At 45.8% G+C, this 21,703-nt stretch overlaps 1 long non-coding RNA gene across 5 annotated transcripts in view; it reads left to right on the forward strand.

Moving 5' to 3' along the window:
* The first annotated feature begins 247 nt into the window (after positions 1-247).
* Positions 248-21,703, forward strand: part of LOC134363934 (uncharacterized) — a 244,855-nt gene continuing 223,399 nt past the window's right edge. For all 5 annotated transcript variants that reach the window (XR_010021782.1, XR_010021786.1, XR_010021784.1 and 2 more), the window contains exon 1: positions 248-428. This is a non-coding gene — a long non-coding RNA (uncharacterized LOC134363934). The remainder of the gene's footprint in view (positions 429-21,703) is intronic.

Genomic DNA, 21,703 nt, shown 5'->3' on the forward strand with positions numbered 1-21,703 from the left:
CCCAGTTCCACCACACCTCTGCTTGCGGCCCTCCCGGGCTCGGTACCCCGCGGGACCCGGGCGGGGCGGGTGGAGGGGCGCGGGGGGCCGCGGGTCGGGAGCGGGGGACGGCCGGGCGCGCGAGGGGACCGGGGACGCACGCGGCTGGCCGGGCGGCGCGCGCTTCCCCTCCGCCCCCGCGGCCCGGAGCGCCAGCCGCCGTGACGTCACGGGCCACCCGCCAGCCCCGCGCTCCGCCGGGCAGAGCGCGTGCGGCCGCCGAGCACATGGGTCCGCGGGCCCGGCGGGCTCGGGGCGGCGGGGACGAGCGGGAGCAGCCAGGAGCCGAGGGCGAGGACGGGCCCCCGCGCCCCCCGAGTGGGTTTCCACGCCGAAGGGATGTTGGCGGCCCCGGTGACCCGTGGAGGCAGGGCGGGATCCACCCTCCAGTAAGTTCCAATTTTGTGCTCTGCGTTTCTGGAAACTCGCGAGGCTGGGCCTTGCGGGTCGGGATGCACAGTGAGTAGCTGGACGGAGAAAAGGGGCTTTCGGGTTCCGATGTGTGTGTGTGAACCGTGCACGTTCCTCATCACTGGACTCAAAACCAGCCGCGAGGCTGGGCGTTCCGGGGCGGGGGCTGGGGGAAGGGAGAGGGTGACACCGAATGGTCGTGCATAGAGGTAATTGTGGATGTATGCACTCGATGAAAGGCATATTACCTAATCTCTAAAAATAGACCCCTATCCAGTCAGTACAGATTTGGGACCGCCGACGTGGTTGGAGGCCCCTGCTGCAAAACTAGAGGTCTGTGACCCGCACGATGCTCCCTCCATCCTGAGACCGTCCCACCCTCTTCCCCCCTCCTCGACACCACTTCAGGGCTGGGTGAAGGTGATTTCCGAAAACTCAACAACTGTGTTTTCAAACTTTCTCTGCTTTTGCATCGCATTTCTCGGTTTGCTGAGTGCCCCCACACCCTCATCATGGTCATTCTTTTTGGATGGGTTGTGCATTTAATTACGTTAGCTTTCCCTTGGCTGATGTGCTCTTATTTATGCCAGTGTTTGTGGTCTGGGTGTAGACTTTCAGGAAACGCAGCCATGAAGCTGCATGTGTCCGTGTGTGGATACATTATGAATTTTCCTGGTAGTTTGTAGGCATGGAATATTCTTCTGTTTACTAGAGCTCCTGACTTCAGGCCCTTCTAGAAGATTAGAGAAGAAATCACTTGTGAGGGTTTAGGGACAAGAGGATGAGGTTTTTGGTGTTTTCATTCTGTCCTTGTGTTTTCCAGAGAGAGGCTGGCAGTCCCTTCCCTCCCATGCCACCACTGTTCGTCTGGGCCACTGAAGCTATTTGTTGCCAGAGGAAACCATGGAGAAAGGTGTTTGTGTGTGGTGGGGGGCGGGGGCACTAAGGACGTAAGGACTATGTCTGCTGTGTTGTCTGCTATAGGATGTTGCAGACCTATTTTGCATACTGGCAGTGACAAGTTGGGACTTGTTTAACTTGACACAGTCCTGTGGTCATAGTGAATCTCTCTAAAGCTCTAACCAGCGGAGAAGGGGGTTGCATCAATCCTCAGAAGCCTGAGTGGAAGTTCCTGAAAGATTTATTAGGAGAAAAACCTTCATGAAAGCAGCAGAAGGACAAATTCAGAATACGTGGCTGGGAAAAATCTCGTGGCCTGGTCTCCATTATTTGAGATGAGCTACATCTTGGAGGTGAGGACATGCCTCGTGGTCTCAGGTGTTGGCACAAGGGCCTGACTGGAATTCCACTTATGGGTCTGGTGACGGACAGGCTGGGTGGGTCCATTGTGGGCTATAACTCTGGCCCCATTGAACTCCCAGGGGCGATTTGTTTGTGGTTATATTGTTGTTTTGCCTGGTTAAGTGTGGCTTCTTGCTGTTGCTTTATCTACCTTGAGTGCAGAATTTAGCATAAACTGGCTTTTCTGGAAAAGTAGAAGAAATCAGTTTCTTTTTCTGATTGATATTCTTTTTTCTCTCTCTTGCTTCCCACCCCCACCCCATGCTGTTTCCGGGATGGGAGCTTTTTTGGGCTGGAAAGAAGGAATTGTTCTGTTCATTCTGAAATATCCGACTCCCGCTGGTTTGCGCGATTGCTAGTCTAAAAACCCGGTGGATTCTTACTGTCCACATCCAATCAGTCCCTCAGTGCTTAGTTTTTTTTCCCTCGTGGATGGCAGGCAGGCAGACTGGCTGGGTTCTGGGGCCTGTGCTCACCACGCCCGGGGCCTTCTGCCTGCCCAAGATGGACACCATTCTCAGACAGCTCGGCTAAGGAGTGCCCTGGACCATAGACCCCTTCCTTTCTTCCGCTTTGCGTGAGTGTCCCTGAATGTGGTCAGACCGATGGCAGATCAAGCTTTTTCCTGGGGCAGCTGAGGGCCTTGATAGTTGCTGTGGTCTTTGGAGAGGTCGCCGAGGGCCTGCTGATGCCTGTAGGTTGCTATGTGCTTTAGAGCTTGGATGACTCTCTTGCTGCTTGGTCTTTTCATTTTGTAATTCCTTTTACAATCGGTTGTAGACATGACATTCTCCTTGTTTTTTTTTTTTTTTTCCTCATGCCAGTTTGTGATCTCTTTAAGAGACCAGAGCTCCGCTCCGCCTTCATATACTTAGTGTCTGTGGCGGGACCCTGACCCCAAATGGGAGGAGGGCTACAATCTGGGGCAGGAGTGACCATTGATGAGTCTTGTTGACAGTCACTTCTATATCTTTTCTAGAAAATCTCAGAACTTCTAGGCCTTTCAGAACACTGACAAAATGGGTCCTTTGGGAGGAGCCTCCTCTGCCTCTATTGTTTTTTCTGGCCCCAAGTAATCTTAGGAACTAATAATAATAGTGCATGCAGTAAAATTGAAATGGTTTATCATGCCAAGCATGTTTTTTTTTTTTTTTTTTTTCACATTTGTGGTCCCTACGACCTCATGAAGCACTTATAGTAAAATGTTCAGCAATGATAGAGTTCTTGTTGTGGGCCAGGATTGGTTCTAAATGCTTTAAATACATTATCTCATTTAATTTCAAACAATCCTGTAAGATAGGAGTATTATTATCATTATTTTGCAAATGAGGAAACCAGAGTACAGAGAGGTTGAAGGTATCGCCCCAGGTCATGCAACTAGGCAGCAGTAGAGCTGTTGGGATTTGGACCAAGGCTGTCTGACTCTCTGGGCCTACTCCCAGAAGTCAGAGGACAGTGCAATTAAGAACAAGCAAAGGATGCTCCTTAGCCTTGAGCAGGAGGACTGAGTGTGTTCTCTGCGCTCCCCACGCACTCAGGCACAAATAGAAACCCGGACATCTTGCATGAAGATACCATTTGCTGAGGCTGCGGGCTTTTTCCACTATGAGGGAGAAGGCTGCAGGCAGAGGGACTAGGAGGCCTTAGTGAGGGCCACAGTGCTGAGAAAGTTCTGGGCTGCGGGTCTGGTAGAGGGGTCCTCTGAGGCCCAAGCAGGAACCTTGAGTAAAAGTTAGAAGCCTCAGTGTTGATGTAAGACCTACAATCATTTGCAAAAGACTACATCCAGACATCCTACAAGTTGGCTTTGTGACCAAAACCACTGCAGGATTGTTTCCAGGATTTGATTACTATCAACTGTCACAGAGATGAGCAATAGAGCTCTTTTTGGTCCCCCCACACCCAACTCGCTAATGCCCCTCCAAACTGTTCTGAGTACCCACTTCTACCCTGAGTGTGCTTAGGTCCTGTAGATACCCTAAGCATTGCAAAGTTTATGGTGTCCCCACCCCAACCCTGCCATTAAAAACAAAAACAGTATCACGTCATAAAACAAGACTTGCATGCACGATGCTGAAATGGTTTCATTTATTTTTTAATTGCAGAATTCTGAATTTTCTTTCCCTCCCGCCTCTTTTTTCTGGGGTGGGGGTTAGTGGGGTGCTGTTTTGTTTACCTATCTGTTTTCCATCATTGACCATGAACTGCTTGAGAACAGGGGTGTCTGGTGCCTAACATGGGCCTGGTACTTGGCTGAATCAGGTGGCTGTCAGGAACTGCTTTGTCTTCAAGGAAACAAGCAGCTGCTCAGTCTACAGTCACTGTCCTTTAGATGTGAAACAGCTTGACATGGTGGAAAGTGGGAGGCTTGCCTGCAGGGAAAAGCCACTAAAGAAAGAGAGGAAAACCAGAGAGCAGCATGAGGCCTCTGGGGACATCCGAGGGAGCTGTGGATCGTCAATCTGGGTGGCTTTTGGGCAAGTTACTTCACCTCTTTAAGCCTCAGTTTCCTCATCTGTAAAATGAGGATGATAAAGCACCAACCTTATAGGTTGCTGTGAGGAGGAAATAGGTTATGAACAGAAGGCGTTTGGTAGAGGCTTGGGCTCATAGTAAGCACTCAGTAAAAGTTAGCTAATACCATTACAGTTACAGTTATTGAGTTTTATTACTTCCTGTGGCTGCATAAAGTAGTGGTTTCTGAATACATTTTAATGTGTAAAGGTAGCATTCTGGTTACATGCTTGTAAGATGGCAGTGACTTTGCTACAGTTCTTTGCAAGCATCATAAAGAAATCCTGGCTGATAAAAGTTAGAAAAAGATAAGAAAGCAAGTTAGCTGCAGAAGTGGGTCTCAGAAGGGACAGGAATGAGAGGGTTCTCCCCTGAGATGTCAGACTGCCTTTGCTTGTTACTTAAGCTTACTCTGCTTCCATTTCCTCAGCTGCTGAACAGGGGAGGAGAATGGTTTCTCCCTCCCAGGGATGGTGTAAAGCACTTAGCACAGAGGAAGTAAGCCCTTGAATAAGACACAAAAGCAATTGTTATTATTTATTGTTCTTAAGAACTCTTTTTGTGGTGAATTAGCCTTCGAACTTGTTGCTTGGTTCAAGATTGATTGATTGATTGATTCATGTATTGAGCAGTTGCTGTGTGCCAGGCACAGTTCCAGCCACTGGAGATCCAGCAGGGAGCAGAGACAAAAATCCCTGCCGTCCTGTAGCTTCTATTCTGTTGGGGAGGCTGGGAACAGATGGAGGCAGTGCAGGCAAAAACGATGCTAACTCCAATGCACAGTGGCCCTGGCACCACTGTGATAATAGATGTAAGGTGCTTAGCACAGGGCCTGGCACGTGGCAATTACTAGGCAAGTCGTTGCTGCTATGTTTGTTGCTATTACTCTTCTTCTTTTCCTTTGGTGGCTGCCTCTTAAAAAGGCAACCTTTTTCTCACATCCCCCTTCCTGAGTTTTATTTTTTCTTCACAGTACTTACCTTCCCGATATACCATATATCTGTCTTCTCCCACTAAATTGTAAGTTCTATAAGACTGAGGGCGTGCAACCACTCATTCATTCATTCATCTCTATTCATTCAGCATATATTTATTGTGTGCCTACTCCGTGCCAAGTGCTGTTCTAGGTGTTGCGGATGCAGAAAGGAAGAATAAGGACAGGGTGTCGGGCTGGTGCGCGGTGTTCGGTTGGCTGGTCAGGGCAGGCTCCGTGGAGAGGCTGACACTGGAGCCATCCTGAAGGAAGAAAAGGAGTCAGTCTGGGGACAGGTGTTTCGGGCCCTGGGAAGAGCCACAGCAGAAGCTGAGGGCAGGAGGGGACTGTGAGATTGCGGAGCAGCAAGAAGAAGAGAGAGATGGGAGTGGCATGACACAGTGGGCGGCAGAAGGGAAAACGGGAAGGGAGTGCAGTGGGTGCTTCATGGAAAGCCTTCAGGCCTTGCGAAAGAATGTGCCTTTCAGGTGAAATCAGGAGGCCCTGAAGGGATGTAAGCAGGAAAGTGATTCAATGTGACTTAGTCTTTGAAATGTTTGGTCTGGCTGCTGTGTTTAGAAGAGACTAAGTCAGGGTCAGAAGCCAGATACCTGGGCAAACACTCAGTGATGTGGGTGCTTGGTCCAGGCTGGTGGCAGTGGATGTGGCCTCAGTAATGGGCTTCTGGACTTTCCAGTGCTATATCCCTAGCATCCAAAACTGCACTGTCCAATAAGGAATACCCTTATGTGGCTCTTGAGCACTTGAATAAATTGAGGTGTGCTGTATGTGTTAAACACACATCAGATTTTTTTTTTTTTTCTGGCTGGCTGGTACTGGGATCTGAACCCTTGACCTTGGTGTTATCAATACCACTCTCTAACCAACTGAGGTAACCCCAGCCGGCCTACACATTGGATTTTGAAGAATTAGTACCAAAAAAAAAAAAAAAAGGGAGAATGTAAAATATTTCGTTAATCAACTCTTTAATGTATTGAAGTATATGTTTTGTGTATGCTAGGTTCAATACAATATGTTATTAAAATTAATTCCACCTGTTTCTTTTAACTTTATTTGTTGTGGCTACTAGAAAATTGAAGATAAATGAGGGTGAAATTGTATTTCTGTAGGTCAGTGCTGTGCTAGAGCAATGCCTGGGACATGGAAGGCATTCAGCAACTTGAGTGAGTGCCAGGCACAGAGGGTTCAGCAATGAATGAAAAACCATCCCTGTCTTCTGGAAGCTTCCAGTGTGGGAGAGAGGCGAATTGCAGATGGTAATAGCTAGGAGAGAGAGAAGGCAGGTTGAAATGGGATCACAGCCAACCAGGTCTGATGCTGCTGAAAAGCCTCAGCCATGCAGTCCTAAGATACAGGGGCCACGCCTCTGCACTGCCAGCCTGCTGTGGGCTAAGTTGTGATGGTGCAGGTGGGAGAGGCCTGAGGGGATGGGGTGGGGCATCTCCAGAGCCTTAAGGACCAGGAGGAAGCCATTTCAACTGTTTTGCAAATTGGGCTCTTTTCAAGGATTATAAGCAAGGAGCCGCTTCCCCAAATCACATTTAGAAAGATGACGAAGGCAGAGGGTAGGTGGAATTCAAGAGGTGGTTACTTGACTTGGGGATTCCAGGCCATTGGTAGACAGAACTGGAACTAGACAAATTTAAATTATGTTCTGTTAAAATGAAAGAAGTTGAGCTTATTTTTAAAATTTGGGGGGGGGAATCCTATAAAAATATTATTTTTTGAGTTGTGTACAGTCAATCACAGTTTTGTCTTTTTGCTGTTGCTTACTTTTTTGAATAGTTGAAGTCAGGGTGTGGATATTGGCATCCTGATTTTTTTTGTTACCATTAGGACATATGCATTCCCAAATATTACATATATTTTGTCCATGTCATTTTTACTGTGTAGATAATGTTTGTGTTTAGTGACTGTTTCATTGTTTACCTGATCATTTCTTTGATTTGGATGCTTAGCTTTGATTTGGATCAGACTGTTTACATAGATCAGGTTTTCTATTTTTCAGTTAATTTTTCTTGATAAATCCCTAGTCCTAGGACTATTGCATCATAACATCTCAATGTTTTTAGTTTTAGGTAAATATTGTGATTCAGATTTGCACAGAAGCTAAATTTGCTGTTTTCTAGTGATGTGTGATGTTTGCTGCTGTCTATGATATGTTATTAACATGTATAGTGTTCCATGCTAGATACATATTTATATACATTGTATGCACCTGTATTCAGTTTTTCTTCACTCTTATTTATTCAGCAGATATTTATGGAACACCTATTGTGTACCAGGTGCTGTTCTAGGCTTTGGGTTTTTAGTAGCGACCAAAGTAGATGTACCAATTCATAGGGCCTTATTGTTAAGTAGGGGAGACAAAGGAACAGATAGACCCCCAACCCCCCACAAACCTAACACTATTGTAAGGAATATGAACGAATATAATAGAATAATATGAGGGGATGAGTGATACGGGATGAGAGGATTAACACTGAAATCCTGTCTGAGGAATTGGCATTTGAGTGAGACATGAAGACTTGGTAGGAGTTAACCAGGGAAGGAAAGCACAACCATAAAGGACAAGATTGGTGAATATGACTATATGTTGAAGAAAAAAAGCACACGTAAGCAACAAAATCTGTAATGGTATTAAAAGCCGTATAAAAGACTTAGAAGATATTTGCAATGCATATAACACATTACAAAGCACTAACATCTAGATATATAAAGAATTCCCGATGGTTAATAACAGAAAGACAGCCTCATGGCAATGTGGGTAAAGGCCGTGAACAAACAGTGCTCAGAAGAAGAAAGCATAACAGATGGTAAATGTGAAAAGATTCTAAATTTCACTGATAAAGTTAGGATTATTGAGGTGTGATTTTTTTTTATGCAGTAAAATTCACCCTTTTCGGTATACAATGCTGAGAGTTTTGATAAATGCATACAGCAGTGTAGCATGGTCGTGTAATCATCACAGTTAAAATAATAGACAACATTTCTATCACCCACCAAAATTTTCTTCCATCCCTTTGTAGTCAGTCTCCTCCCTGACTGCCAGCTTCTAACAACTGCGGATTTGTTTTTGGACCTTATGGTTTTGCCTTTTTCAGAATGTCATATACATGGAATCATACAGTGTGTGGTCTTTTGAGTTTGGTTTCTTTCACTTGGCCTGATGCATCTGAGATTCTTCCATGTCACTGTGTGTACAAGTAGTTTGGTAGCTTTTATTGCTGAGTAGTATTCTATTGCATGGATATATACCACTGCTTATACCTTTTCCATTTGTAGGGCATTTGGGTTGTTTCCACAATATACATGTCTCATGTTTTAGATTGTGCTAGAAATAGGAAGTCTGATTCAATTGTCAGTGAGGTCAGGTGGCCCAGGATCCTCTGGATCCACTCATGAGTGTGTGAGGTCATTTTGGAGACCAACCTGGCAGGATGCAGTAAAATTGAAAACATCTCTGTGGCCGCAATCCTAGGTAAATGTGAGAATTCACAGATCATGCTGTATGTTACTGAGCGTACTTAAAGATGGTTGTAAATTTTTAATCAGTGGGCTGGAAGGATCTTTATCAAATCCTGGGAAGGGGGTGGGGGTAGCTATGAGGTTCAAAGCCCTCTTTAACATTCTTCTTTATAAAAGCATTAAAAGTAATGTAGACAACTACACTTATTTTGTGTTTTGAAAATATATAGAAAGGAAAAAAAAGATTGTGAGCGTATATGACAAAATGTGTATAGTTGTCAATTCCAGGCTTTTTAAATTTCTTTTAAAATAAGTTAGAGGGAGGGATATGCTAGGTAAAGAGAAGAGCATGTGTGAAGGCCCCGAGGCAAGACAAAGATCGGGGTGTTCCAAGTTTCAAGAGTGGAGTGAACACCCAGGGTCCAGAGAGGGCAGGTGCCAGGTCCTGGAGGCCCTTAAGTCTATTCCAAGTCTTTGGGGACTACTAAGTGGGGTGGGGCCTGACTTGATTGAGCATTTTTGCTGGGTAGACAATGGATGGTACGGTCCACGATGGAAGCTGGAGGCCTGTTTGGAGGCTGTATTGCAGCAACCAGGGAGAGAGGGCTGGCTTCTGGCTCTAGCTGTAGAGAGAGAGAGGAAGACAAATGCAGCATTTATTTTGGAGATGGAAAAGACTTCTGCTTGGAGGGTACAATTTGAGGGTGCTGGGTGGGCCAGAAGAGGTAGCCAGGGGCCTTCTGCTTGGACTTTATCCTGGGTGATAGGGATTGAGCCAGGGCAAGGACGAGATTAGAGTGGCATGTCAGAGAGATCTGTCCACACGTGGTTTCAGCAGCTTGCTGTTTCTGAGGAACATTCTAGTTATCATAGCTGAGAGTGTATCAGTTACCCTCTTGTTGGATGCGTGGCTTTCACCATTTTTCCAAAGGAAATAGGAAAAGGAAAAAGTCCACTGTGTGGAAAATCCCCTGGAATTTATGGGAGAGTGGCTGTAGAAGACAGAAGTCTCTTTAAGCATTTATTGTGACTGGCTTTGTTCACAGTCCCAGTCCCATGTAAGAAATGATTCATCGAACTGGTGCCAGCAGTGGCCGTCTTGGGATCACATTGGCCAATCTTCCCACTTACAGATGTTAAAAAGAGATCACTCCTGACTATGTGGTACATTGCTTTTTGCAGAGCAAATTATTGCATTTGGTCCATGAAAAACCCAGGCCAGACTGGTTTATATAGCCAGAGGATGCAGCTTGTGGGGACCATTGACTTCACTGTCCTCAGGCTCTGCTTCCCATGGTCATTGCACTTCCTACCCTGCTGCAGAGCTGCCTTCCCTGAAGGGCAGCTGGGAGGAGATAGCTTCCTAGGAGTGAATGGAAGGACGAGGATGGCTCAGGCATGCTGAGCTTGGGGACTGTCCCCTGGCCCTTGCAAAGTTCCCAGCTGGCCGGATCCCTCTTCTGTCCTTTCCTCACCCCTTGAGGACTTCCCCTTGAGTTTGGCTAAAGCCACTGTCTTTTCCCTGTCATGACTCTGGGCATTCCATACATGCTTTCTCCATCAAGACTACATTCTCTGCAAACTTACTTTGTTAAAAAGGTTATACCTGAGAGATTCCTGACACCTTGACGATGATTTTGCAAGAGTTGACATCACTGGCTCCAGAACCTCCTCTTCAGAGCACCAGCACCTTCTGTGTGGTGTGGTCGTTGGTAGGAGCATCCTGTAGTCTCCCTGTTCCCTCTTCTGCCTCCTCCTAGCTAGAGGGAGCTTTCAAATGGCAAACTAGATCCTGAAACTCAACCACTTAAAAGCTTTTAATAGCTTCCCCTTATTCATTCCAGTACCTGCTGCATAATAGGCTCTCAGTGAGTATTTACTGAATTGCTGAATGAGTGTGGAGCTGGGACAAGGACCCAGCTCTCACTGACCTTGAAGACTGACTGCTTTCCTCCTGTGGTCGCTGCTGGCTTGAGTCAGAAATAAGGCTCGTCAGGTCAGAGGTAGCAAGCAAAGATAGGGTGCGAATACCTTTGAAGGTTTGGAGTGATGTGATTCGTCTAGAGAATTCGTGTCTGCAGGTTCTTTTCTAAGATTCACATCTCACACAGTGAGAGAATCAGCCAGGGAAATGGGGCAGGATTCAATCCCTTCTCCCACTTCCTCTCCTACCAAACTTCTACTTATACTTTATGACTCCATTTAGTGTCACCTCCTCCAGGAAGCATTTCCTCTTCTCCCCAAGCTGCATCTGAGAAGGCCCCTTCTGCTCAATCCCCTCTGAGCAGCCTGTACTGCACACGAGTTACCATGGCTCACACCCTGTTGTGTTATGCTGTGGCAGTGGGTTCCTGCCAGGGGTAGCAAACTCAGCTGCTTAGGAGGATGAACAGATTACATAAATGCACTTTCTATGGGCCTGATAGAAAGTGTCAAATTGGCAAACCTGCACACTCGTGTGCTCATCTCTCTAGAAGGGGTGCCTGCTCTTTGATTACACCTCCCTCCTCCCAGCTCCCTCTTTCCCCATTCCGAAAAAAAGATCCAGTGTTACCAGAGCTTCCACTTTTAGAAGCCTATTGAAATATGAACTCTCCTTATTTTCAGATATTTTCAGTTCAGATTTTTAAGGAGCACACATAGGCCAAACAAAGCACTTGGGCCAGATATGGCCCCTGGGCCAGGAGTTTGCAATCTCCAGTCTCTTTCCCATTGCAAAAGCTCCTCCAGACATGCTGTGTCTCTATTTCCTGTACCCCCAGCATCCAGCAAGGAGCCGGCATGTCATGGAGGGTGCTCTCTACATAAGTGGTTATTGACCTGAATGCTGAGCAGCTCCCTGCACACGTGGTATTAACATTTTTTCTTTTAGAACTGTTTGCATGTAATCTTATTCTGAATTACATCTTAAGTTCCTTACATGCTTTAGTGACCATCTGTGTGTGCCTGGAAAAGTCATTTCCTGGATTCTACATAGTTCTGTTCTTTTCCTTTTCCCTTCCCCTCTCTGCCCCCTCAACATATGTTGGCTTTTTATTTTTTTTATTTTTTCCTCTGGAGGAAGCCAGTCCTTGTGCATCCGGCTGGTGAACACAGGGCTCTGTGATCCGTGGGTCGGCTGTTACTAAGCTGTCATGGTTTCTGGCCAGCTCAATGACTCTTCCCTTCTGGGTGGTTAGTCATTGCTGATTTCCATCTAGGGAACAGATGTGATTTTTGGATTTTTCATTTACTGTGAGCAATTGCAGCCGAATTGCTTAAAGAAACAAAACAATCAGCTACCATGAGGAAAAAAGCCCCACCCCGTTTTTTGCAGCTTTTCCCATCTTATCTTTCTGAGTATTGTGGAAGGGGTGAGGTGATGGTTAGGAACCACAGGAGCTTTATATGTACCTGGAACAATGTGAGGCTCTCAGAGGGATAAAAAGGATGAACTATATATTGTTTAGATGCAGAGTGAGAGAAAGCACCAATGATGATGATATAACATGAGTATACTTACAATCCAGCATAACGTTATTTAGTATTATTAATAGCTATAATAAAATGGCATCGTATAGTTATTAATCCCTGACCGTGTCAGTTTTAAGAACTTTTCCTATATCGATTCCTGAGAATAATAAATATTAACTAATTAAATGTAAAAATCAAGAGTGCACCATCAAACTCAGTCACCCACCATTTGTGAAGGTGTCACGTGGCGGATCGTGCGAGGCTTGCAGCCAAGCAGTTGGGAAGAGGTTGAGGATCCCCTGAGTCTAATGCAGGGACACCACACACGGTGAGTTAGTGGTCCGCAGAGGGATGGGTAGGGCAGTGCCAGAGCTCAAGGAAGGATGCAGCTGGACAAGGGAAGGCTTCAGAGAGGAGTGACTTAGGTGGGTTCTCTGGGGGGGATAGGCTGGCTGAGGCTGGTTGGTCTGGGAGCTGCTTCTAGGACAGGTGAGCCTTGAGAGGGATTGATGACAGAGTTGGTGAGGTGGAGCATAAGAAGACGCGTGTTTGCCTGTTCCAGAGGGGCTGCGAACGCCCAGTTCTTATCCCTGCACAGGAACACTGATTCCTGCCCCGGGTTGATTGTGAGGATTTGCGGTAATAACAGTATCATGATTACTCCCAACAGCTGCCGTTCTGTGAGAGCCCAAGGTGTAAAGGGCACAGTGCCAGGCGCTCAGCACTCACTTATTGGGTAGGAGCTGTTTTCAACCCCATTTTTCAGATGGGACAAAATGAGGTTCAGAGATATTAATTGACTTGCCCAAGTTCACACAGCTACTAAAAGGTAGATCAGAACCCAGGTCAGAGTCCAAAGACTCAGTTTGGAACCAACCCATTAACTCCAAGTCTGGAACCTCACAGTTACCCAGGAAATATATATCATTTTCTCTAGATAAAGTTTTTCTTTATTTCCACCCCCACTTCCCTATCCCACCCCCCTTTATACTCCAAAAGGGCAGGACAATTTTGACGTTGGTTGCAAGTGTTAGATATCATAACTCCAAGTTTCTGGTTCTAAATTAGACAGTCTCTGGATAGAGACTGAGAAAGGAGAGAAAAATTCAAATAGTAGTTGTCTAGGTTCTGGGAAGTAGATAAGGGCTTACAGGATTTTTTTTCCTTTGTCATAAGGCAGTTTTAATCAAAAATAGAAATCCCTGGTGGTGAGTAAGATTGGGCCAGGTGATGGGCAGATTGACCGCAAGGCTCCGATGGAAAGGAAGACTTTTAGGTGTCTGGCTCATTGTCCTCTGTCACTCCTTGTCTGATTTCTGGACGAGAAAAAAAATGTGTGAGCTTCATTTGCTGTCGTGGTCATATTTATAAATGGCTTCCTCATACCCAGCTCTGCTTCACGCAATGTGGTTGAAAGTGACAATGTCTGTCAGGCCTCTCCTTTACTGTCCCTGCTGTGTGTCTGCTTCTGTGTACCCAAACTCTAATGACAGACCATCTGGTTTGAACCTCAACGCTGCCAGTAAGTAGCTACATGACCTTCAGATCCCCATGCCTCTGTTTCCTTGTATGTAAAATAGGAATAATAACGGCCTTGGTGTACTAGGGTTGTTGAGAGAATTAAATGAGTAAATACACAAGTAGCCCTCATTCCCAATGCCATTTCTTTCCTTCGTTCCTACTTTCCCTCCATCCCTCTCTCCCTCTTTTTTTTTTTTTTATGGCAGCTGGCGGGACAGGTGTCAGAACCTCTGGCCTTGGTGTTATAACCCTGTGCTCTAACCGGCCAGCCCACAATGCCATTTTCTTGATGAAGTCATAGCAAGTGCCTGACTTTGCCCAGTTTGTACCCTCCAATGTCAATTTGTGCTTTCCTGGGGAAATCAGATCGTTATAAATGATTTTTGTATGACTCTCCACCATTTACTAAATTCTCACAGCAGCAGAATCATCTCGATAAGATCTAGGTCGGATTTTGACACCCCTGTTCTGAACCATCCAGGGGTTCCTCATCTCCCTCAGGAGAAGCCCACACCCTCATTGTGACCTACAAGTCCCTCGAGATCCAGCCATGTCACCCAAGACCTCTGGCTGTGTCCCTTGTGGTCACTCTGCTCCAGCCACACATGGCTGTCCCGTGGCTGTTCCCTTGCCGCCTCAGGTCTTCTTTCCTGGGAGGTTGCTCCCTCTACAATGTCACCCTCACTCGGTTCCTCAGGGTCCTCTTGGCTGTTGGGTTTCCCGCTTGGCACTCACCACTCTCACTGCTGTTTGATTATCTTGCCGAGGGTCTGTCCGCATACACAGTCTGCTGTATGCCCAGTGCCTGGCCCAAAGCTCATTTGTTAAGGGAGTGAATGAAAATAATCATTGCATTTTAGTCTGCCAACAGACCTGTGAGTTGGGGATCACTATCTACATTTTGCAAATGAGGAAACTGAGTCCAGATGAGCAACATTAGGGCGTGCCTGTTATCTCTCAGGGCCCCAGTGGCTTGTCATTCTGCCCTCCACAGCTCCAAGGAGGGAGGCCAGGGCGGAAGTCAGAGCAGCAGCACCTCTGACCTCTGACTGCTTCAGTGGAAATGTCATCGCCTCCAAACTCAACATAAACAGGAGGGTGGTGATGCAGGCAGATGCCAGGACTGTGAGCCATGCAAACAAGAAATTTATTTTGAACTGTCCATTGTTCTGGAGTGAGAGTTTTTCTTCATCTAGATGGCTGGTTAAAAGGGGACCTGGCAGTAGAAGGGTTGTGGATAAAGCCTTCCTCCATCCCCCCATCAACACCTCCTTCCTCATTATTCCTAAGAAAAGAGTTTCAGGGCACCTGGGGGAGCTGAGCAGATGAGGACACCCGGGCCACCGCTGTACCTCTCTGGGATTGAGTTTCTGTGTGGGGTCATCGAGAATAAGCCAGCCTTTCACGTGTCCCTGTCTCTGCTTCTCCCCGAGAACCAGAGGGACTGGATTGAGTTTTAATGATCAGCTCCTGCTATGCTGGGCAATGCTCTGACTGCTCTGCAGGTTTTGACTGATATAATTTTCCTAGCAAACCCACTGAGGTGACCGATGCAATCACCATCGCCATTTTACAGATGTGGGGATTAAGGCACAGACAGTTTAATTTTTTGTTGTTGAGTTATAGGCATTCTTTATGAATTCTGGATATTAATCCCTTTTCAGATATATAATTTGCAAATATTTTCTTCCCCATTCTGTGGGCTGTCTTTTCATTCTCTTGATGGTGTCTTTTGATACACGAACATTTTTAATTTTGGTGAAGTCCTATTTATCTTTTTTTCTTTTGTTCCCTGTGCTTTTGGTGTGAGGCATATACATTTTAAGCAACTGAGCCAAGGCCATTTAACCAGAAGTGGCAGAGCACAGGTCTTGATCACTGGGCTGTCATGCCCTCTGAGTCTTCATCCTCTCTATCCAGTGGCCAGTGTGTACGCTGTGCTGGGGCTCAGTTCAGCATTTACATGCATTATCTTGCCATTTCTTTCAGCAGCTCTGTGAGCTGGATGCTCTTATCCTGTTTGGCAAATATGGAGGAGGGGAGCACCGGCCGTCTTGTACCTGACAGAGATTCAGGGAATTCCAGAGGCTCAGCACACCCACCCTGGAAATGCCAGCATGTCAAGTCATCTTCCAAAGTCCTCTAGGGGTTGTGCTGCTAAATAGGTAGAAAACATTTTTGGTGTGACAAAATTGGTGAATGAATTTCAGCGTAGCTTCCACCTTTAGTCCATCATATTCTATTGAGACCTACAAAAGAAGAGAGGCCTGTCATGAGGCGTGGTGGTAAAATGAACATCCAAGAACCCCCCACCCTCTTAGGAACAAAGATTTACCCTAATGGTTGACTTGAATTCCCTCTTCTTTCCAGTCTCCCCCACCCCACACCCAGCGCTCTCCCTAGAGGTGACCATTATTCTGAATTTGGGTGTTTATTTTGTCTTTGCTGAAAACAAACAAACAAAAAAGCCAAAAGTTTTCGGATGTACCTGCGTATGCCTGAATACTGTGTTGTTTTCTTTCCTTTTTTTTGAGGCTTTACTGAAATTCCATACTGTGTGTGGCTTAGTTTGCACCGAGCACCACGTTAAGTCCCTGTTGACTCCTGTTGCTGTGGTTTATTTTTCACTGTGGTAATCTGTTCCATTATGGGAACAGACCACAGTTTATTTATCCATTCCCCGAGGATGTGTGGATTGTTGGCAGGTTTTATCCCCCTACACAAACAGTGGTGCTGCAGGCTTTCTTATCTACCTGGTCACATGTGCTGGGGTTTCTGGGGTTTGTAGCTGCTGCTAGTGGATTTTCCTGGGGTCATAGACTCTTAAAATTGGAAGGGGTTTCTCTGGCCAAGTAGTTCGCGCTCATCGACAACTTAAAAAGAAATGCCCTTGGTGTGATGGTTAAGAGCACGGTTCCTGGAGTCAGAGGGCCACAGATTAACTCCTGCCTTTGCTTCCTTTTTTACTTAGTTCATTATGCAATGAACGTAACTTCTCTATGCCTCATTTTCCTCATCTGTGAATTGAGGATTGAAGTCTGGATCTTTTTTTTTTTTCTTTTTCTTTTTCTTTTAGCTTTAAATGAGATAAGGCATGCAAGGCGATTAACTCAGGGCGCAGAGATGATAAACATTAAGCACTCCCTGCTGTTGCCCTCATTCCTGTTGGTCTTTAAGGACCGCTTAGACCCACACCAAACTGAAGCTGTGGCAGACCCAATCCCTGGGAGAGGGGCAGTGACTTGAAGAAGGTTCTGTGGCAGTGGGTGGGATTGGAAGGGAAACAGCCCTGGTCCAGTGTACTTTGTCCTGCATGTGAGCCCGCGACTCGGGGCAGGTTCACAGTCCAGCCAGATCACGGCTTTCCGCCAGGTGATCTTGACCAGCCTAGGAGGGATTTTCCCACTTCCTCCCCTCCACACTTCCCATTTTATGCATGGAATGTAGGAATGTAGGGTACCTCCTCCAGTGAAGGTGGGTCTGCTTGCCCATGAGCTTATATACCCCCAGCCAGGATAAGCCTTTCAGAAATAGATAAACTGATTGCAGCTGAATGGAAGGGGCTCCCAAGAGGTCTCACCCCACTCTGGATGCCTCAGTGAAGAGTAAATAGCTGCTTAATTCCTGTGCTGCCACCTGCCTGACGTTCCATACTTGAGGCCCAAATTATGGGAAGAGGAACTAGGCAGGTCCCTCTTCCAGGAGAGGGACCAGATTCATCAGCAAGATTTCTTTATTCATTTATTCCATCAGACTGAGAGCCTGGGTTTTTTACAACCAAAGGCTCTGCCTGGTCTTTTGAATCATTCTGATACTTGGTAAGAGAGACCACCAAAAACCACAAATAATTGTTCACATGCGTTAGAAGTCAGTAAAACAAAATGGTTAAGAGTGTAGTCTTCCAGTTCCAGCAGTGTTGATTTGAGTTCTCCTTTCTCTACTTCAAAACTCTGAAATCTTGGCAAGATACCCTCTTAAGTCTTAGTGTACTCATCTGTAAAACTAGAAAGTTAATAGTACCTACTAGATACTTACTTTGTTGTGAAGATTGAATGAGATTTTGTGCATTAAGAGCTTCCCCCAGGGCTGGGAGGTAGTAGGTACTCAATAAGCGCTGGTTATTACTAGCCAGCTGGCCTGTGAGCCCCGGAAGAGTGCTATGTGCCTGTAACACATTGGTGTCTTGTAAATCTTAACTGAAGAGCAAGGGTGTTGAGTGCTTTACAGTTTGCAAAGCCCATTTATACAGGTTGCTTCATTTTTTTTTTTTTCTTTCCAGCTCTGGAGTCCTGGGATCCAGGCTTGAGTCCTATCTCTGCAAAATGACGTTGATCACTTCGTTCCTTTTGGACCTTGACTTTTTCATCTGTAAACTCATGCCAGTGCACATGTGAATAGCTCTTACTGTTCCCAGGCTCTGTTCTGAGCACTCTCTGCATCTATATTTAGTCTATGTACCTAGTTCTTATAACAGTTTAGGGGTCGATATTAATTTCCTAGTTTTAAAGATGGAGAAACTGAGGCAGAGAGATAAGTAACTTTCCAAGTTTAACAGCTAATCAGTAGCAGGGCCAGAGCCAGGATTTGAAGCCAGGCAGCCTAATTTTAGGGTTTGTGTATCTTATCTGGCATGCTCCTGCCTAGAGGTGATCTTTCTCTCCAGGGCTCTGGGTAGACTGATTGAAGTGTACAATGTGGAAGAGCCTGGGGCACTTGAGAAAAGTTTATTGATGGTCCCTGTGCCAATTGCCTGGTCCTCAGGAACTACAGAGCAGTCGGGGAAGCTGAAGGTGAGGTGAAGTGGCAGAGGTGGTATTAAAAGGAAGGCGCCCCTTTGTCCTCGTACCACAGATCATATTGGGTCCTATTTGGCATCTCCAAGGATTACCCACATTCTCTCATCCTTCTGGACTGCCACTGGATTGAGTATGGTTCTGAGAGTGGGGCTGAGCACTTGGGGTTTGGAACTCTCTGCCTTCTATAGAGATGTTCATGGTGCAGTTGCTCCTATGGGTTTTTCCCTGTGTCCCGAGTTCAGCCTGCTTAGGGATGAATCCCAGTTTCAAAGATAGGCGCAGGTCCATGACCAGTCGTCCACCCCTCCTGCAGACCTGACCCATGCTGGGGAAGGGATGCCTCTGTGTGGGCTGGGACTTTAATCAGTGAGTGTGAATTCGAAGCAGCCTCATTCCATCTACTGTAGTTGGTCATGGGCCCAGGTCAAACACACATGTCATCCCAGCCAAGAAACTGATAGTTGTGAAGTTGCACCCCCTACCCCCAAACTGACAAGTTGGTTTTTATTGTTGGAGTAGTACATTTTGCTTTTTAATGATGAGCATATGGCCCAGCTGCTGAGTGGTTTAAAATTCCAGATGTTCCTTTCCCTAGGAAGCAGAGAAAGTTGCATGATGGGATCACTTTATAAGATGATGCACAGAACAGTTCATTAAGTTTCACTGACATGCCTAAAGGGAGGTGTGGCACCTGCCTCTAGGGAAGAAGGCACCTATTCGTAAGGGTGCCTGGGTGAAGAGGTAGCAAGCCGTAAGTGAAGACCAGTGAACTGGATTTGCAGTCAGGAGGGCTTAGTTGTAATCCTTGTTGGCTGTGTGACTTTGGGCTGAGCAGTCGACCTCTCTGAGCCTCGGTTTCTGATACCTTCAACTAGGGGAGCTTTTTGAGAACTAGAAAAAGCATTGTTGTCTGGTAAAACCTGAAAGGGGCTGTGCACATGTTAGTTCTTACGATCAGTGACAGGTTGTTGAACTGAATTTGACAGTGAAAAAAGAAGTGCAGATCAAGTCCACCTTCATTTTTAATGTGGGGTTACTGAGGCCCAGAGAGGTTGGAGCTTGTTCAATCTACAGCTATGCCTGTGCTGTCCAGTATGGTAGCCACTAGCTGCATGTGGCTATTGAGCACTTGAAGTGTGGAAAAATTAGGATTGAAATGTGTTATACGTGTAAAATGCATACCAGATTTTGGAGACTTAGTAAAAAAAAAAAAAGAATAAAATATCTTTAATTTTTAAAATATTGATTACATGTTTGTATTAGTCTGTTTTTGTTGCTTATAACAAAATACCTGCAACTGGGTGATCTATAAAGAAAACAAAATTTATTGCTTACAGTTTCTGAAGCTGGGAAGTCCAAAGTCCATCTGGTGGTGGAGAGAGTAACCTAGGGGTCTCACATTGCAAGACAGTGGAAGCACAGAGAGCAGAGAGAGGAAGAGACAGATTCTCTTCTTTTAAAGCCCTCAGAACCACACCCCTGACCACCATTTTTAATGCATTCACTTCAGCACATTCTACAATCCAATCACCTTTTCAAGGCTCCACCTTGCAATTACAAAATAGGATTTTCCCCCCAGTCACAGTGGGGGCTAAGTTTCTAATACAGAAAACTTAGGGGACACAATTCAAGCTTCAGTGAATTTGGGGGGGTCATTATTCAATCCACTACAATGTTGAAATCATAAAATTTGAATATAGGGTCTGGCCAGTTAGCTCAGTTGATTAGAGCATGCCTTGTAACACCAAGGTCAAGGGTTCAATCCCTGTACTGGCCAGCTGCCAAAAAAACCCAAAAAAGATAAAAAATTGGCTCTTAGGTTAAATGAATTATTAAAATTAATTTCACCTGTTTTTTTTTTTTTTTTTTTTTTTTTTAATTAATTTGGCTAGAAAGAGCCAGAAAGAGAAAGAAAGAGAAAATCAATGCAGTGAGTATAGAGCGTATAAGTCTATTTGTGCAGGTCAGGGAACATCCCCATTGAGGCAGGACTTGAGCTGAATCTTAGAAGTGGAAATGCTGAGCTACTTGGGCAAGCAAGAGATGGGAAGGATGTGGTGGGCAGGTGAAGTAGCACTTACAGTGCTCAGATTGGTGAGAACCCGGTTCAGTCTGGGAACTGTAGGAGCTCAGTTTGCCTCAGCCAATTGCAATGTGGCAAATGGGAAAGGAACCCAAGTTATAAGAGGCTGACAGCTGGGAGAAGGTAGAGCCAAGGAAGACTTTTGAGCCAGGGAGTGACATGATTGGATTTGGTAATCAGATCATTCTGACTGCTTTGAGGAGGTTGTATTGGAGCCTTTGGCAGAACACCGAGAGAAGGAAGAGTGTTATTTCCAAAGCTCATGTAGTGTATTTTTCTTTCTGTTAAAGTTAGAAGTCTTTATATTCAAAGTGGCATGCATGGTGTGATCAATCCCACATCTGCAATCCCTTCCCAGCTGATTTGTTGAAGAAAGACTCTTGTAATGGTGTACTCCTAAAGATGGCTTCTGCTTGGTGGGGATCTGGGTTCCTGTGCCAGGTTATTGGGGATCCTTAGCTGTGGCTGCCAGCTTGTCCCACTGACAGCCGACTTCATATGGACGTAGAGCTAATTAAACACAGTGAAGAAAGGGATGTGAGCATGAAAGTAGGAAGCTCCTGCTCTTAACATGTTTAAATTCTGAGTCTAATGCCTTTTCAAAAGAATTAAGTTTTTAATCACAATAACACAGGCATGTATTTAAAATCAAATGAGGAAGGCTTATATAGAAAAGCCAGAATCCCCTGCCTCCTTCCTGCCTTCCCTTAGTCCCCAGAGTGAACTAGGGTGAGGTCAGTATCTCTAGATCACAGGCTCGTACTTCTAGCTCTTGATTGACTTAGACTTTTATTTCTGGGCCCTCAGCAGTTTCCTGTGACTCACGCTTGAGGCAGAGAGATCGCACGCCTGTCTTTGCTGTTTTGACCTCTCGTTTTCTGGCGTCTCTATTTTCACACTGGCAAGGCGTGCCACATTTGTATTCTCTCCCATGTTTGTAATGAAGACTTCCATGCTTTAGCTGTAAGATTAATTCTAAAAGTTGAAAAATTGGTAAACACTTTACATTGTCAGGCCTCGAAATGGCCTTCACTGCCCATTCCAGAAGTTGACGTTGATCACGTGCCCTTTCTATCCAGCTGTTTACCTGGGTCTTTCTAATCGTCCGCACCTCCCTCGAAT

Source organism: Cynocephalus volans, chromosome 15 (assembly GCF_027409185.1).
Source record: "Cynocephalus volans isolate mCynVol1 chromosome 15, mCynVol1.pri, whole genome shotgun sequence".
Lineage (NCBI taxonomy): Eukaryota > Metazoa > Chordata > Mammalia > Dermoptera > Cynocephalidae > Cynocephalus > Cynocephalus volans.